Source organism: Bos grunniens, chromosome 1, assembly GCF_055505025.1.
Source record: "Bos grunniens cultivar Pamir isolate PY7600 chromosome 1, Bosgru_T2T1.0, whole genome shotgun sequence".
Classification (NCBI taxonomy): domain Eukaryota; kingdom Metazoa; phylum Chordata; class Mammalia; order Artiodactyla; family Bovidae; genus Bos; species Bos grunniens.
The window spans coordinates 73,806,538-73,821,243 of NC_141165.1; the positions used below are offsets into that span (position 1 = coordinate 73,806,538).

The 14,706-nt window shown below is 43.6% G+C and overlaps 1 long non-coding RNA gene across 1 annotated transcript; it reads right to left on the bottom strand.

Moving 5' to 3' along the window:
• Positions 1-1,544: 1,544 nt before the first annotated feature.
• On the bottom strand, positions 1,545-12,049 carry LOC147379626 (uncharacterized). The gene is made up of 3 exons (XR_015162328.1): positions 11,742-12,049; positions 11,523-11,605; positions 1,545-1,719 (listed from the first exon to the last, which is right to left on the bottom strand). It is a non-coding gene; the product is annotated as an uncharacterized LOC147379626 (long non-coding RNA).
• Between the last annotated feature and the right edge of the window lie 2,657 nt (positions 12,050-14,706).

A 14,706-nucleotide genomic window follows, 5' to 3' on the forward strand; every position in this document is an offset into this window, starting at 1 on the left:
CAAAAAAGATCCTGCATGCCGCAATGAAGATCGAAGATCCAGCATATCGTAATAAGAAACAAAACATCAAAAGGCCTGGAGAGATTGTGGCTTCCTTCCCCTACAAAAGAATCATACCCCAGTTATGAGAATGATGATTGCAGTGCCTTATCTGAGATGGCAACTCCAGGCCCAGTTCAGTCGAGTGACAGAAAAACAGAATAGAGAAGGACTACCATTCATTAAGGGCTTCCGAGGTGGCGCTAGTGGTAAAGAACCTACCTGCCAATGCAGGAGACATAAGAGATGAGGGTTTGATCCCTGGGTTGGAAAGATCCCCTGGAGAAGGGCATAGTAACCCATTCTAGTATTCTTGCCTGGAGAATCCCATGGACAGAAGAGTGGGCTTCAGTCTGTAGGGTTACAAACAGTTGGACACGACTGAGTGACTAACACTTTCACTTTGTTTCAAGGGACTTAGGCTTTCAGATGCTGACCTAATCATATCTATAAACAAACCATAACCATGAGAATAGTCACGATATATTACTAAGAAATATAAAAAAGGCGGAATAAAATTATACATACAGAGTGATTCTAATAATTTTTAAATGCTGAATAAAAAGACTAGAAGGGAACACACCAAAATGTTAAAATAGCTTTCTTCCCATCTAATACTCATAAAACAGGTCAAATTTAAGAGAATGATTTATGTGACAACATGTTTTTTATTGCAGGGGTCCCCAATCTCTGGGGTCTAATGCCTCATGATCTGGGGTGGAGCTGATGTAATAACAATAATAGAAATAAAGTGCACAATAAGTGTAATGAGCTTGAATCACCCCAAAACCAGCCCCCTGACCTGGTCTGTGGAAAAACTGTCTTCTGTGAAACTGGTCCCTGGTGCCAAAAAGGTTGGGGACCACTGCTTTTTAGTACTTTAACAGAAAACTAGAAGCAACTTGAATACTCAGCATAATGAAAAGGGATAAATAAATTATATTTTGATCATGTGATAGAATGTAAAGCAATCATTCAAAGTGACAGTTTAAAAAAGTTTTTTTGTCAAATCCTTGGCTCTGGCCTGCACACAATCTGCCCCCAGAGGCAGGGCCCACATATACTTCCAAAATTACGGTGGAAGGCAGGGTCACAGAGAACAAAAATCACCCATCTTTTCTGGGGCTTCCTGGAATTTCACTTCCAGATAAGGTCTTAGCTTTCCTCTCTAACAGAATTCATACCACTGTTTTAGATATAAACATGGACCCAGAGAACCCCAGACTAACTGGGGTTTAAACAGATTTAAACAAAAGGCAGTCTGTTTAGATCTCATCTCGTGCCAACTTATCCCCCAGCACCCTATCTGTCATAGATGATGAGTTTCCTCTAAGGAGAAATGTGACCAATTAACCTCTGAATCCTGGAGCAGAACATCTTCATTTTTCATTCTCAATCGTGACATTATCAATGGCTACCCCTTGTTCTGCACCAGGGCAGGCCAGCCATTGGACTCTCTATACCCAGAGTCAGCCAGCTGTCCCCCAACAAAATCTGATGCATCATCTGCTTTGTAGGTAATTGTATTGGAACACGTGCACACACAGTATAGTTGTAACCATGAGAACAGTTGTAAGGACTTCCCTAGCAGTGCAGTGGTTAAGAATCTGTGCTTCTACTGCAGGGGCCTGGGTTCCATCCTGGTCAGGGAGCTAAGATACTGCAAGCCATACGGTAGGCCTTAAAAAAAGAGAGAGAGAGAGAGAGAGAATAGTCACGATATTTGTTAAGGGAAAATGTGAGGAAAAAAATATGTATATACAATGTGATTCCAGTCTTAAAGTGCATAATGGAAAGAATCAAATGAAACTTATCAAAATGTTAAATAGCTTCTCTCTCATCTCATGTAACAATCCAGCATAGTAATTATGTCTATTTCACAGTTGCAGAAGACAGGTGACTGTCTTTGAAAAGTGGAATTGTGAGTGGCTTATTCCATATTTTTACACTACTTTCTATATTTTATATAATTCCACCCCTCATTCCTTTCCCCAGAGGTGGGAGGCTGGGTCCTGCAAGAAAAATCCGAAGTTGATCCCTGATGCACAAATGAATGCCCTCTGCCAAAGGACCAGCCTGCCATCTGTCATGAGCCTCTGGGGAAGGGAGGGTACAGGCAGGCACTGCACTTCCCTGAAAGGTCTGGTTCCCTGAAGGCCTAGAAGGACCATCCTGTGGGTGCAACTGTCTGTAAAAATTAATTTTCAAATTAAATTTCAATTAAAAAACCTGAGCCATCCCTGATTAACTCAACTTAATCCAGTTTCTTTTTTAAAGAGAAAAAACTTAACCCAAGGAGAGCTATGCCCGAAATTTGGAAATTTCCTGGTGCTGTCTCTAGTCCTCCAGCCTCAATTTCTGCCTTATCCACTCCCCTGGCTCAGAATCTGTGTGTAAACCAGAGAACCCAGCTTCCCTCTGATGGTTTACTAATCTAATGCCTCTTTACGACCATAGCTCACCCGGATCCTGTTTGAGCCTGTTGTGACCCAGCCCTTGGCTTCTGCCAAGCCCCTGCCTCCTAGCTCTGCCCTTCTGGCTGCCCACCCAGCCAGCACCCTCACACCAGCTCTTGGTCCTGCCCTCAGCACACAAGACAGACACAGCATTTTGTTAGTGAAGGTAACAGTGTGGAGGAGTCAGATTTTACTTCTGGTGGTGACATCAGCAGGAGTTTGGGTAGCTCCTGGCTACAGTTAATGGCACAGAGACTCCCTCAGACAATTTGAGTGCTCAGCAGTTTTGTTCTTTCTAGCTCTTTGTCTGCACTTGCCACTGCCACACTTTTCCCACCAAGCTTTGCTGTTACCATTAAGTATCTCAAATAGAAGTTCTCTGATTCTGAATGGGGTCAGACCCATCAACCAGACCTGAAGTCCCCCAGCTCCCAATAGTTCTTCAAAAAAGGTTGGAAACTTGTGAAATAAAAAAAAAACGAAAGGTCTTAGCACTGCCCGACTCCCTGCTCTGCTTTATATTCACCTCTCTCTCAGCTGCAAGTTCACCTTACACTCCAGGGCAAATTTCATTCCTGAGCAATATGAGGTGCCTGGACCAATAATTCAATAATAACCAATAATAACCTCTACATCCTTATCTTGTGGCCAGTTCTACTCTGAACCCGCTAATAGAATGGGAATGATTTGTAACCAAATCCTTGCCTTGGAACCTCAGACAATCTTGATCCTCGCTTCTTGGGTTCCCAAGTCTACACCAGCCTGGCATCCCAGGGATATCAAGGCAGTTACCTTATAGAAGAGTCATGTCTCAGGTATCTTGACAGGTACTACTGACTACTATTGTTGGTTACATCTTGCAGCCCGACTGTTCCCTTACGTGGTCACAATGTTTCACCCATCATCTTAGTCATTGTCAACTTTAGTATCTGTTTTAAGATGTGCATGCGTGCTCAGTCACTTCAGTCGTGTCCAACTCTTTGCGACCCCATGGACTGTAGCCTGCTAGGCTCCTCTGTCCATGGGATTCTTCTGACAACTGAAGTAGGTTGCCATGCCCTCCTCCGTGGGATCTTCCCTACCCAGAGATCGAACCCATATCTCCTGCGTCTCCAGCATCTCCTGCACTGCAGGGAGATTTCTTTACCCCTGAACCACCAGGGAAGTTTTATGATGTAAGTTTTATCATTATTCAAGTATAATGAGGCCAGCACAGGAGGAGGTGATTGCCATTGAAAAGATTGTTGTTCACAGTTCCCAAAGGGGTACATTGTGCCAAACACGGCCATGTGGGGGAGCAGAAGGGTTGATGAGGAGTGGAGGAATTGAGGGGAAAATGTGGGCAAGAGCCTTCATTATGGTTTTCACAGGAAGGAATAAAGGTAAGCAGGTTTAAGGTTGGCTAGTTTGAATGATTTCAGTCAACTCTGGGGCACTGGGGCTGTCCTTAGTTGTCAGGTACATAGCCCTGGGGGGATTAGGACAAGGGAACAGTGGCCCAAAGCTGAGTCCTGTGAACACCTAATAAAGCAGATGGTTGGGATATAATCTTGAGTTGGTTGGTTCGCGCTTCCAGGAAATTTTTTGCTATTGGTAGGGATTTGCTAACCCTGGGAAGGACAGATGGAGAAGGAAATGGCAACGCACGCTGGTATTCTTGCCTGGAGAATCCCTGTGGACAGAGGAGCCCGGTAGGCTACAGTTCATGGTGCGGTCACAGTCGGATACGACTGAAGCGACTGAGCACACCTACTCGCACGAAGGACAGAAGCTCCCAGTGTCAGCAAAGCTCCCAAAAGCATCAAAATAAAGAGACTTAACCCATCCCGATGCTTAATACACATCCTCACTAGGTATTAATTAACTGTCACAGTTAGTTCAATTGAAACTGAGTAATATTTGAATGAAAGATTTAATCTTGTTGCCAATTTCTCTTTAACAAAAAGTGAAAGGGAGGAATATAAAAATAAAATGAAAAATAAAAAATAAGGGAACACTGATGCTTTTGAACTGTGGTGTTGTTGGAGAAGACTTTTGAGAGTCCCTTGGACTGCAAGGAGATCTAACCCATTCATCCTAAAGGAGATCAGACTTGGGTGTTCATTGGAAGGACTGATGCTGAAGCTGAAACTCCAATACTTTGGCCACCTCATGTAAAGAGTTAACTCATTGGAAAAGACTCTGATGCTGGGAGGGATTAGGGGCAGGAGGAGAAGGAGACGACAGAGGATGAGACGGCTGGATGGCATCACCGACTCCATGGACATGAGTTTGAATGAACTCAGGGAGTTGGTGATGGACAGAGAGGACTGGCATGCTGCAATTCATGGGGTCGCAAAGAGTTGGACACGACTGAGCGACTGAACTGAAGAAATTTTTTAAAAAAACAATAAATTTGTCCTGGGATTCATGTCTGCAGAGTTGATGAGCCTAAATCGCCGTCAGTTTGGGAAGTGATATCTAAGCATGTAGAACTCTAACTCATCTCAGTAATAACATGCTGATATAAGCCAGTTCCACACTGCAGGTCAGTGTCATTGGGACTGCCAAGAGGTCAACCTAGATCAGAGAGAAGGAAATAGAAAGCCGCCTATTAAATGGTAATACACAAGAGTATATTTTTCATGTATATATTATTAAATATTCAAAAATATGTATAAATAGCTATAGAAAGTAAGAAAGTGCTAGTCACTCATGCCCAGCTCTTTGTGACCCCAAGGGCTATAGCCCACCAAGCTCCTCTGTCCATGAATTCTCTAGACAAGAATACTGGAGTAGGTTGCATTTCCTTCTCCAATAAATAGCTATAGATACACTATAAATACAGATACAAAGAAATAAAAGATTGGAAATATATTGCTAGCACGTAGCTCTCTTTGGGTTGAAAGATTATAAATGATATCCAATTTCTTCCTTATCCCTCTCAAGTTTTTTACAGTTGGCACATAATACTTTAAAATTTAGAGGAAAGGAACTTTACGAACTACGTATTTCTTCTTTCTAAAGCAAGAGATTAATAATGAGAAGGTAAGAGGGAGAGTGAGAGCCAGTACTGTCATAATTCCCTAGGGCATGTGATTATGTACTCCAGAAGTTCCTGAGTTGAGAAGTAAAAATAGGAAGAGCTGGGGTTAAATTTGGGGAAGCAATGAGTCTCATAAGAAGGGCTGTGAGCAGGGCAAACTAAGGTGAGGCACAGGAGTGGGGTGACTTAGAGGGAGGGTGGGGCTGCAGGGACAGGTGGCACTGATCCAGGAATTCAGCCGGGAAAGGCTTTGGGGAGGGTGTGGGAGAGTTGTTTTAAAGGTTCAGGCGAGGACCCGAGTTCAGTTTGATCCCAAAGGAAGCAGCTGCGTCCTCCCCAAATCCCATTACCCTATCAAGCAGGCTTTTCACTCTCAGAGTTGGAACGTGATTTCTGGTCATTCGTGACCTCTTATATCCACCCAGCTCTTTCCTAAAGAGTTCTATATGCCCCCAGGAATGTCCTGATTTGGGTGCTTGTTAAAACAAAAGAACTTTTCCACTGAAGTCCTTTCAATCAAAAAAATTCACAGATTTTTTCCTGTACTTCTAAAACTAGACAGGCCTCTAGAAATACTTTAGCCAAACAACTTCATGGGTGCAAAGCACAGTGCTCCTTTTACAGATGAGGAAACTGAGACCCCAGGAGATTAGGTGAGGTGTGCAGTGTGACTAAGTTATGGCAGGGCTCCCTAGGACTCCTCTTTTTTCTGTGTATTTTTTCCATTACCCCATGTTGCTTCTTGTTAAACAGATCTTTGCGAAGATTTGTCAGTGCATCATCATGTCCTGTCATAATAGTAATTATTATTATATTTTACAAAATAATATCTACCATTATGTCCTGATTGAATAATACTTAACTGTTTGTTGGGGTCTATGTGCCCTTACCAGAAGCAGCCATTTAATTCTTATAGGAAGACAGTATTATTATATTTCATACAAAGAAGCTGAATATCAGAGCAGTTAAATAAACCATTCACTATCACTGTGTCAGTGGTAACAAAGTTAGGATCTGAACCCAGTCCATCTGAATCCAAAGTTACCTTCTTGACTCTCCATAAAGAAACACTGTTGGGTATATACATGAATTGGAATATTATCCAGCCTTAAAAAGGAAGGAAATCTTCTATGTGCAACAACATGATGCATGTAAAGGACATTACACTAAGTGAAAATAAACACAGAATGATAAATACCTAATGACATCACTTGTGTGTGGAGTCTAAAAAATGCTGAAACTAGAAGCAGAGAGGGCTTCCCTGGTGGATTAGCTGTAAAGAATCCACCTGCCAATGCAGGAGACGCAGGAGATGTGGGTTCAATCCCTAGGTTGAGAAGATCCTTTGGAGAAGGAAATGGCAACCCACTCCAGTATTCTTGCCTGGGAAATCCCATGGACAGAGGAGCCTGGAGGGCTACAAAGAGTCGGACATGACTGAGCATGCAGCCACATGTGGTGAGAACACTTAACATCTACACTTTTAGCAAACTTCAGGTATACAGTAAAATATTATTAACTATATTCATGTTGTCACATGTTAGATCTCTAGTACTTATTCACCTTGCATAACCGAAACTTTACCTCCTTTGATCCACATCTTTCCATTCTGCCACCTTCCAACCCCAGCTCCTATCAGAACCATTCTGTTCTCTGCTTCTATTGTTGTTGTTTAGTTGTGTCTGACTCTTGCAACCTCATGGACTGTAGCCCTCCAGACTCCTCTGTCCATGGGATTCTCCAGGCAAGAATACTGGAGTAGGTTGCCATTTCCTTCTCCAGGGGAAATCTTCCCAGTCCAGAGATCTAACCCACATCTCCTGCTGTCTCCTGCCTTGGCAAGTGGATTCTTTACTACTGAGCCACCTGGGAATTAATAGTCATTTATATACCTTCCCCTTCCCACCTGGGAAGCCCCTTCTCGCCACTTAAGAAAAGGAAAAGAAGCCGGGAAAGGGGTGGCAGGCACCATGTCCAGCTGCAAAGGTGGTAAGAAGCCCCTGAAGCAGCCCAAGCAGGCCAAGAAGATGGACAAGGAAGATAAGGTGTTCAATCAAAAACAGAGGAGCAGAAGAAACTTGGAGAGTTAAAAGCAAACGCTGCAGGGAAGGGCCCCCAGATCACAGGTGGAATTTAGAACCCTGGCAAAAATTAAGTTGTTCCTTGTGCCTGAGGTGATGATGAGTTTTAATTCTATTCCTGTTTAAACATTTGGATTCCCTGCCATAACCGTTGCCACCTATAGCTAGAATGAAGTGTTGTCTTAGAATCTATTATATGTTTAAGAATAAACGTCTGTGATAAAAAAGGAAAAGAAGAAACCAGTAACTGTCTGATGTTAATTATGGTTAATATGTTAATTATGTTAAATATGTTAATTAGCTTGATTGGGGTAACCATTTCACAATATATATGTACATCAAATCATGAAACTGTACTGTCAAGTAAATCCCAGTAACATTTTTAAAATAAATATAAAAATACCTTGTACTGTACACACACAAAAAATATCTTTGACTGTACAGACAAAAAAATATTCTGTTGGGGCCAATCTCTCAAGGAGCTGATTCTCCATTAAATTCAGCATTCCTTAAATTTCTCTCATTAGTCAAATTGTCTTTTCTTCAAATAAAATGACAACATTTAAGCGTCTTGAACTAAATTCCTAAACCGGATTCATTCTAATCACCTCCATAGAGTTACTAGGATAAGAATTTTTACCTTGGCTTTGTTTTTATTTCACTTGAGTGTACAAAGTACTATTATGATGTATTACTCTAATATAATAATTATTTGCACACTCAAGGAAATAAAAAAGGAACCCAAGGTGAAATTTTATGAGAAGCCTAATGGAGAAATCATAGATACTCCCTTGTGTTTGTTATATTTTCCAATAATATGGCAATCTTCAAATATTTCACATTATAAAACATCACCTCTGGTATTTAAATTGATAAATAAAAAGCAAGGTGCCCTCCAATTCCTGACTAGTGCTGGGGACAAAGATCATTCAGAGTTCATCCTGAAAAGCATCTAAATTTAGAGATTTGCTACCGGAGCAAAACTTTCATGTACCAGTAATAGAAGCAGGCAGCCTTTCCAAAATATGTTAAGTATGTGTTTGCGATGCTGTCATAAACAGGGTCAGAGAATCTGTCCCTGTGTGCTGGTGACCTGGGAGCCCTCACAGTTTTCTAGGCCAGTTACAGAGAGATCTGGGGCTGGAAGCAAAGGAGATTGCACAATAGTTAGCAGGGTGCTTAATTTAATCTCATCAGTTAGGGAAAGGCTTTTTAAAACTTTTTTTTTTTTTTAATTTGAAACATGTATATTTGTGCACAGTTGTTTATTTGTCTTTTAACGTCAAAAGCTTATTGAGGGGCTTCCCTGGTGGCTCAGTGGTACAGAATCCACCTGCCAACGCAGGAGACACTGTTCCACTCTTGATGCAGAAAGATCCCACATGCTGCAGACCAACGAAGTTCGTGTGCTACAACTACTGAGCCTGTGCTCTAGAGCCTGGGAGCCATGACTACTGAGACCAGGTGCCATAACTACGGAAGTCCGCATGCCCTAGACTCCATGCTCTGCAACAAGAAGCCACCTCAATGAAAAGCCGGTGCACCGCAACTAGAGAATAGCCCCTGCTTACCGCAACTAGAGAAAAGCCCATGCAGCAACAAAGAACCAGCAAAGCAAAAAATAATTAAAAAAAAAAAAAAGCTTACTGACAGAAACAAAAAGGTCTCCCTCCACCCCTACTCCTAGTCCCTTGGTCTACAACTCAAAGGTAACCATGGTTTAATCTCAGTGGTCTTTGAGTTTGGATATTGTATGACCAGAAGCAAACCGCTTTTCTACATCTTAAGGGCAATCTCTTTCTTTTTTAAATATTACAAATGCCCAGACAAAAGAAGTTAGAGGACAGGATCCTGGTGAGTGTTCAGAAAGTCTGGTTTTGGGTTCTGGGTTTTCTAAATCGCTTCATTTCTTCATGTTTATTTATCACATCTAGATTATAGAGGTTATGAGTTCTTCCACTCTTCCTTGCTCTCCTTCTTTTGCCTACCTAAAGCAAAGGATAAGGCATTCCTGAGGACATAGCTAGAATTGGTGGGGGAAGGGACAGTAATAATACAGTAATAATTTTGGTTGCTGTTCAGCACTTATTATATTCCAGGAACTGTATTTTTTTTCTCATTTTGTCCTCATAACAATTCAATGAGGTAGGTATTTGTATCCTCATTTTTTTACAGATGAGAAAACTGAGGAAGAAGAAGTAATTTACTCAAGGATATATACAGGTAAGAAACAAAGCTAAATTTTGAACCTAGACTCTTCAAGTCTAAAGCCCCAGTGGAAATACCTGAGATTTCAATTCTTTATAGGGAGACAGAGAATATAACTGTCAAAGTGCTAAGCTAGGTAAAGAACTGAAAAATGATATAGCATAAATTAGGGTGCTCCTGGATTAGCAGTGTGTGGGAACTGCTCTGGAACCTGCATTCAGGTTTTGGGGAGGTTGCATTGTTCACAACAGATGCTTCTGATAGCCTAAAATGAGCACAGTGATAGGCACGCTTACTAAACTGAGAATTCTTGGGTTGGAGACAGGTGTGCCAGCCTCAGCCAACACAGTTTCTTAAGAAACTGGATGGAAAAAAAAAAAGAAAGAAAGAAACTGGATGGAATCTCTCTAGAACAGGAGATGTCTGCTGCAGATATTCGTGGTTAGGTCCAGCCCTGTTTATACCTGCTGAAAGATTTCTGGAAGGCTGCCCATCAAGCAAAAGGGAACCAAAGATGGACAAGACACACTGTCAGAAACTGCAGGCATTTGGAAGGACAGTGCCAGAGCCAGCAGAGGAAGATCAAGTTGGAGTTAGTACATGCCTCTTAAATGTCACGGGGTGGCAAGAAACTGGAGATGGAGGCAAAGTCTGCTGGGACCAGCAGCAGGAATTCCATATGGATTCACAGCCACCTATGACTGAGACAAGATGCTAAGCAGCACTAGAAGTGGCATTATGATCATTGTTTAAAACAGGCAGACACCAGAAGCAGAAGACACTTTCTGTATGTGTTGATACTGTTAGGGGAAGTACACTGATTGAAACCGCCCACCCTGGCCAGGCACCATAGCAACCATTTGTATGAGTTGTTTTATGGCAGGAGATCCTGATAAGGAGTATGGAACTAATAAGCCACCACCAACCAGAAGAGTTCGGGAAAGGTCGAAAGGAGACACCGGTTGTCCGTCCACTTCCCAGAATCCCTCTCACTAGCATCCATCTTGGCTGAGCGATGCGTGCGCCACCAGGAAAGACTCTGAATTAGAATGATTGGCCAAAGACCACCCAGAAACTAATCCCATCACCATAAAACCCAAGACTGCGAGCCACGCAGCAGAGCTGTTCTCCTGGGTTCACTTACCCTACTGCTCTCCACCCGGGTGCCCTTTCCCAATAAAGTCTCTTGCTTTGTCAGCACACGTGTCTCCTCGGACAATTCATTTCCGAGTGTTAGACAAGAGCCCAGTTTTGGGCCCTGGAAGGGGTCCTCCTTCCTGCAACAATACCTGAGATGGTTTTGCAGCAAGTCATGTGACAAGGTGCTATGAGGTGTCCTTTGGCAAATCAGGCCTACCTAGAGCAGTCAGGGCAGGAGTCACTTCCAAAACATCACATTTCTTCAGAGACCAGAGGGCCCACCCTAATTCTCATAACTGAGGAAGTAATCAAGGAAGAAGAGAGGGGGTGAAATCATATGTCCTTGAAAAAAAAAGTGAAGTCGCTCAGTCGTGTCGGATTCTTTGCGACCCCATGGACTGTAACCTACCAGGCGTCTCTGTCCATGGGATTCTCCAGGCAAGAGTACTGGAGTGGGTTGCCATTTGAAGCGGAAACAAACAGGGACTGGCATCCTGTGCCAGGAGATGCAAGTATGCCCCAGTCTCCTGAAGTCAGAGTCCGGGGCTCACGGTGATAATCAGTCATCCTTACCTGCGTGTGCTGTGGCAAGCTTGGTCACAAACAGGATCCAAGGCCACCTAGGTAACAGTTTCTGGCACCCCATTGACTTCAACCTGTGAAAGATGATTTCCAGAAGAAAGCAAGGATTGTCACCCTCCCACTCCATTCCCAGAAGAAACACTTTTGTTTCAGAAGGAAAACTCAGGAGAGAGGGTAGGGAGCTGACTTTCCAGGTGACAGAAAACTCACCTCTTTTCCCAGATCTCAAAATGGAAAATTTTCCAACTATGTCTACCTGGTTAAATCCTAATGCTATTATGTTTGACCCTAAGGTTTAACTGGCCTAGTGGGGTCTATGGCTGTCTCGGCTGGAGTGGGACAACCCTTCCTGGTAACTATAGAGCTGGAGAGAGTCAGATCTCTGCATCCAAAAGAGCTGCAGAGATGAGTCACCTCTCTTACCAGAGAAGGGAGAGGGGTGGGCCTCAAGACTGGAGAGGCTTAGGTGCCATGAGCAAATAGTGTACTGTGTTCACTCATGTCTGCACTTAGCACTCTGAGGAGGTATTGTGTAACAGACTAGCTGAGGTGTTAAATGCGTCTGTGGAGGAAAACAGGGTAGGGTGGGGCATGCTGAGATACTTTGTTATTTATGGTAGTCTCAGTCTTCTGAAGAATGGAACTCTGTTGTTTGAAAGGTGATGAGTGTGAATAATGCAAATTACTGAAAAAGAGATGGAGGCAGAGGGCTAGAGGGGATTGTCTAGGAGGAAGAGATCACGTAGAGATCGTGGAGAGGGAGAAACCCCAAGATTGTGGCTGGAGAAAGGCCCAGAGAGAGGGTGTGTGGTGGGAAAATAGAAGTAGCTGGTACTGAGGAGGAGCGCAGGTGAGGCCACAGAGATGTGCAAGGGGAATTGTTATGGAGCTGTGTGGTGTGAGATGCCATGTATTCTCTCTTTGTGAAACCCTCTTTGTGAAAACCTCTCTAATATCTTTGCTCTTCAGTGCTTTGCAGCTGGGGCTTTTATTGCAGGAGTGGCACAAATGTGCTAAGCACAGAGCTGGTTGAAGAATCCAGTTGCATTCAAGGGCTTGGTATAAATACAGTGCTAGTGTCACATTATAAAGGATGTGGGAGGTGTGCACAATTTCATAACAGGTGAGGGAGAGAGGAGAGGATCAGAACAGTTGGCATCAGAGTGAAACCTTAAAGGACGACCAATATTTCTCCTAGAATTAGAGATGGAGAGACTTCAAGTGCAAGGGACCTAGAGCAGAGGCAGGGTGGTCTAGAGGCAGAGTGGTCTGGAAGCGTGTGGTATGTTTAGGGAGTGATGACTTACTACCTCCCAACCATCATCTCCATGGGGAAGAGGAGCAGGCTGGAGTGCAATAAAGCATGGCTGGAGGAACTCTGGATGCTTGGCCACCTTCAAATCATAAAGGCTGTCATGAACGCCCTGGAGAGTAAAACATGGGCTTCCATGTGGGATGTGCAAGAAGACAAAATAGAGAGCACTATGCTGTATCCCTGGAAGGAGAGGAAACAGTTCTGAAAACTGTCTGATTCCCCTCACTCTTGAGTAGCTGCCTCCTTCAAATGACTAAGCTGACCTGGATTGTAAACACTACATAAAATATATCGTGTTATGGGACTTCCCTGGTGGTCCAGTGATTACAGCTCCACGATTCTACTGAAGGGGGTATGGATGCAATCCCTGGTTGGGGATCTTAAGATTGCATGTGCCATAAATTTTTAAAAAAATTTTTAAATAAAAATTAATAACTCATGTAACAATCAGTTTCAGCAGATTGTGCTGGACTTGACAGCTCAGCTTCTATTCCAGTCCCACCTGAGGACAAGGCCACCAGTGGTGGTGCTCACTGATGTGCAGGGTAGGCATAGATCCCAGGGCCCTCTACCAACCTCGAAAGCACCTCTATTCTGGGGGTTGCCTGAGGAGCTCCCCACCCACCAATAGGCCTGTCTCTTGAGGCTGCTGTCCTGTGAGTTCCCTCGCTCCCTTCCACTCTCAGTGACTGATCAACTCGCAGCCATTTGCCCCAAGAGAATCTGAGGACCTCGCCGTGCAAATCAGTTCAAGTGGATCCCAAGTGGTCTCGAGGCACTTTTTTTTTCCCTCTCAAGTCCCCTTAACCTAAGAAGTAGAGATCCACCTGCCAGTTAACAGATACATACTGAACATCTGTTGCTGCTGCTACTGCTAAGTCGCTTCAGTCGTTTCCGACTCTGTGCGACCCCATAGACGGCAGCCCACCAGGCTCCCCCGTCTCCAGGCAAGAGTACTGGAGTGGGGTGCCATTGCCTTCTCCAACTGAACATCTACTAGGTATCAGTTCAGTTCAGTTCAGTCACTCAGTGTGTCCGACTGTTTGCGACTCCATGAATTGCAGTACGCCAGGCCTCCCTGTCCATCACCAACTCCCTGAGTTCACTCAACCTCATGTCCATCGAGTCAGTGATGCCATCCAGCCATCTCATCCTCTGTCGTCCCCTTCTCCTCCTGCCCCCAATCCCTCCCAGCATCAGTCTTTTCCAATGAGTCAACTCTTCGCATGAGGTGGCCAAAGTACTGGAGTTTCAGCTTTAGCATCAGTCCTTCCAAAGAACACCCAGGACTGATCTCCTTTAGGATTGACTGGCGGATCTCCTTGCAGTCCAAGGGACTCTCAAGAATCTTCTCCAACACCACAGTTCAAAAGCATCAATTCTTCAGCGCTCAGCTTTCTTCACAGTCCAACTCTCACATCCGTACATGATCACTGGAAAAACCATAGCCTTGACTAGACGAACCTTTGTTGCCAAGTAATGTCTCTGCTTTTGAATATGCTATCTAGGTTGGTCATAACTTTCCTTCCAAGGTGTGTCTTTTAATTTCATGGCTGCAGTCACTATCTGCAGTGATTTTGGAGCCCAAAAAAATAAAGTCTGACACTAGGTATACTACAACACAAAATGAATAAGCCATCATCCCTGACTTCAGGAATTTGAGAGAGTACTCAGTTGGGAAAGGCATGTAAATATAGTTGACCCTTAAACAACAAGGATTTGAACTGCAAAGATCCATTTATATGCAGATTTATTTTTTGCAGTGGTAAATACTGCAGTACTACACCATCCAGGGTCGGTTGAATCTGTGTATATGGAAGCAGGGATACAGATAACAGAGATGTGTGGAGGGCTGACTAT